The sequence below is a fragment of the Rhinolophus ferrumequinum genome, chromosome 5, assembly GCF_004115265.2.
Source record: "Rhinolophus ferrumequinum isolate MPI-CBG mRhiFer1 chromosome 5, mRhiFer1_v1.p, whole genome shotgun sequence".
Lineage (NCBI taxonomy): Eukaryota > Metazoa > Chordata > Mammalia > Chiroptera > Rhinolophidae > Rhinolophus > Rhinolophus ferrumequinum.
The window spans coordinates 7,028,268-7,033,032 of record NC_046288.1 but is presented as its reverse complement, the minus strand read 5'-3'; positions in this window follow the sequence as shown (position 1 = coordinate 7,033,032).

Below are 4,765 nucleotides of genomic sequence, written 5' to 3'. Positions count from 1 at the left end.
ATTTATCATATTTGTTCAATTTTCCTTTTCTCTTTAATGCTTTCTTTTGGTATTAGCTATTTTTAATCATTCTACTTGTTTCACTATCTTTTTTATCTAGTTTATGAGAAAAATTGCATCCTACATTATTATAATTTAATTTTAGTATCTCCACTATCGTCTAGAACCAATACATGAATTTTAGAACACTTTAAGTCTTGTAATCTCTTCCCATTTTAAATTTTTGTCATTTATTTTACTTCTGTCTGTTTTCTCTTTAATCTTACAAGTTTTTATTGTTATTAATTCAGCGAATACTTGCTTATATTACCCACATATTTGCCAGTTTCTTTCTCTGCATTCCTTACTGCATCTGAGGCATTTTTTTTCCCTGCAAAAAGTAGTCTTTAGATATTTATTGATCTTTACTCAGTTATCATTAGTCCTTGAAATTCCCATGATAGAGGCTTAGATTTTAGGTTTGCCGTATCCTTTGGTGAGCTTCCATAGCATTAGAAGAGTCTTCTTTTTGACTCCCACCTTGGACAGACTCTCCACTTTCACTTCTATCTTACCATTAAAATTTTAGTACAAGTTTTTCTTGGTAAACAGATGCCCTCTAGGAAAATGAGCTTCAACGGTCTCTACTTTCTTCTGTGAATTATCCCTTTCCCTTAGATTTTTAAAATGATGGCGATAAATGGATCATTAGCAGTGAATGTTTTCTCTCTTAAAATGATAATGTCCTCCAACTACGACCTTGTCTGTGTTGCTCCTCTCTCAGAGAAATAACTATTTCTATCCGTATTTAAGAAGAAATCCTCTTCTGAGGCTTTAGCTATCACTTCTTCTTACTTCTTTGCTCTATTACTCATACCACGTTTCTCTTCTGAAGAAACTCCAGTTTCTTTTCCCATAGTTCTCAAGTATCTTACAGTATTTTTTATTATTAAAAACAAACAAAAAATATTTTAGACTTATCTCTATGTGAACCCTAAGAAAAAATATATCTGCCAAGGAGGACTTCTCATGGTTAACTGGGCCTAATCCATAACTAGAGTCTGGTAGCCATTGTTGACAGAAGCCTCTCATGCCCTCTGCATTTCAGGGAAAAGCCACATACTGAGCTTTCCATGTCCTGTGCTATGCTCCTGCCATCTGTGTCAAGCATTATAAGGAAGTTACTAGTTTTGTTTTTTGACCAATGGCTTGAGACCTGTCCTATCCAGTCAGAACTATGCAACTATATCTCATTTGCATCTATACTGACCAATCAGAACTGCTCCATAATGACAAATCAGAAGGCATGGTGCCAACTAAATGGAACTGCATTAGACCAATCAGAACTGTACGAATTTGGATGCCTCATTTGCATTAAATTGGACCAATTGGAACTTGTGCAGGAACTTTCTTTATAAAAGGTGGCCTCCCCTGTGTCTCAGTAGGGCACACTTTTGGTTTTCACCAGAGGCTGCATCTCTTGAGTATGCAAACTGTTCACCTGAATAGTCTCCTTTTTACACATCTCTTTGGGAATTTTTGTTGACATCTATAACAGGTTAGTATCCAATCTCCTATCTATAAAAATATTGTTTTCAAGATTATGTATTTGTTGCCCCTACTTTCTTTTTCTTAACCCACTTCAATGAGGAAAAATAATTACCTCAGTCACATTTGGAGAGCCCCTGTCTTCCATCTACAGATGATAAAACATCTTTACTTCTTTTGAATCTTTTATAATAAAGCTAATAGCACAAAATAAAATCCTATCATATATGGCTTGCCTATATTTGTTTATAACAACATGGTATTAAAATGACTTGTTCCTTAATTTGTGACTAGACTGGTTTTTATTTAGGAGGGCTGAATCTTAATCAGCTCTTAACCTTTAGTACTTAGAATTGTTACTGGTACTGCCAGAACTCAATTATTTGCTAAAAAATAAACAAAATCTTATGGCCATCCCCAAGGAAAATTATTCTAAAAATTAATGGTTTTTAATATATATATTGTACTATATGGAGAATTTTCAAGTATTACATCTTATATTACTAATAAATATATTTTATGTTATTCCAAAGAATGTAAGTTTTATACACATATTTCATATTTCTTCTTCATAATAAAAAGAAATTTGAATTTAATAGGGAAAAAATTTACATTGTGTCTTGGCCTGTCTGTGTGATTCAAATTAAATATTAGTATACATAATGTTGCTGAGTAATGTTCTAGAAGCATTTTAATACATTTATCATCCTGATTTAAAAAGAAAGTGAACAAATCTTTGATCATATGTCTAATGTAAGAAGTTACATCAGTGATTTGTGTCTTTTCCTATTTTACAGCACAGTATTTAAAACTGTACATCCTGGCTTTAATATTGTATCTTGGAGGAAATAAATGAGATTTAAAAGTATATCATATGTAATGGCCATATGCGATGTCAGAGGGATAGTAGATGGGGGTGGGGGGATATAAATGATAAATGTCTGTTACATTGTTTTGTACACCTGAAACTAATTTTTAAAAGAAAGTATATCATGATTCTGGAACAAAACTAGAATCCAAGTCTTCTTGCTCCTTGAGGGAAGGGCAGGCAACAATGTGTTTCCCACACCAGTTAGCTAGCCATTGCTTCCATATGGCCCAATGGAAAGAAAACATGCACTGCAAGCTTGGCGACACCATGTCTTAGCATATGACTCTAGTCAAGTCACTGTATTATGTGAACAGCTCCATTCTCATTGTTAGCATGGGGATAACTCTAGTGTAAAGGGAGCCCACACCTAATGAATTCCTATTTTTCGTATCTGACTATACCCCTTGGAGCCTTACATAACAAATGTAAGCTCTACCACACATGCTGGGCAACTGCTTGCCCTCGAGCTCTCCTCATCGTAAGTTATATCCTTTCTTAAAGGTGACTTTGTTGTCGTAATCTCTCATCATCCTGATAGTCTTTTTTGAATCTGCGTCTGGGTGGGTGATACCCTAAATGAGAGGTTCAAAACTGTGTTTGACATGTGTAGTAGAATTTTATCTCACTTTATAGATGCTCTATACTTATTAATTATCTAAGATAAAATTAATTTTTAAGGCAGCCATTTTTCACAATTAACTCATATTCAACTATATATATATATGTGTATATATATATATATATATATTTCACTAGAAAAGGAAAGGAGATAACTATAAAATCAAACAAGTGGGTGTAATGAGGATACTTATAAAACACAGATGAATATGGATTAAAATAATAAGAAAAATGAAGTCTTACATGTACAGATACATGGACCAAGAGAAGCATAATTTTAGAGTTTCTGTGACTTTCAAAACCTGTGTTTAAATCTATTCTAATTTACTAACAAAAATCACAAATAGATTTTTACTTACATACGTTCCCAATATGTCAAGGTATATATTTTCTACATAAAACAAAAGACAGAAATCAAATACCCGATGAAAGTAAACCCATGAAAGCTGCCTATGATATTAGAAAATTCCCATATCAAAAGTAACTGTTCACATAAACCTTATACCTTATGACCTCCTAATAAACCTATTAAATGAGACTTATAATGGTATCAAATAGAATACTTCAGGAATGTAAATAAAGACATGAAAATATATATGAATATATGCATATATGTATATGCATATAATTAATAAAAGGGGATTTTATTGCATAAAAACTTTCCATGAAAAACTACTATAAATGTAAGCACTTGTTTATGGAATTATTAAGTGTTTTCCATTACAAATCAATGAATGGTGCTTAGTTTGAAGCTATAATATTTATATATATTGCAGTGAAGTAACATGAAGATTTTAAAAATACAATTGAAAAATATGAATTAATTATCTGTAACTAATAACTGCTTACATATATAGCGATTATTTCTGATGTGTTGTTCCACTTGTTCCTTTTATTATTTTATATAGGAGGCTTAAATCAACCATTGAATGATCCAGATTTTTAGTAAGGCTGAAATAATAATAAAAATAACCACACTGACGTTTTAAGTATTTAATAATATTTAGTATAAAGAGCATAAGATTCAATGTTCTTTATATTTTCTTTCTAAGAAAATATAGCTTTATTTGCCTAGAGTTCTTTTTTTATATCAAACAAGCAATGTTTTAAAGAATATCTTTTCCTCTATGTGACCCATTATCAATCTTATACTACAGGACGAAAATGAGATTAATCTTTGCCAAACAAAAATAATATGCTACTATTGATTATAAACTGTAGAAAGACAATAATGCTTAACTGATTTATTTTGTGTGTGTGTGTGTGTGTGTGTGTGTGTGTGTGTGTGCACATCTTGTTTTATATAAAACATACCTTGTTAAACAACCTATTTTTGTTTCTAAATACAAATTTTCCCTCCTGGTTTTAATATGGTATTAGCTCCTCTGTGTTTCACCTAAAGATGTCACAGAAACTGGAAGGAAACATGACAAAGGTGTGATGAAAAGTCCTTTCTGTTAATTCATAAATGAATGAGCCTCTGATTGTGCAGATGCTTGTAGACTCTCACCCTCACTCACTTCTTTAGATAAATAAAACTTGATATTATTGTGCTTTTGTATGTTTAGTCCTTTCTTTGGCATCAGCATTCATCATAAGTTTGGATATGTTGGATAATAATATTTTCTTCTTTTATGGAAATAGATGATCATACACAGAACTCTTGTAAATGATTTCTGAAAACAAAAAGGAATAATAAGATAAATATTGAAGAACAAGCAGATTCAAAGATTGAATTCATTTGTTTTT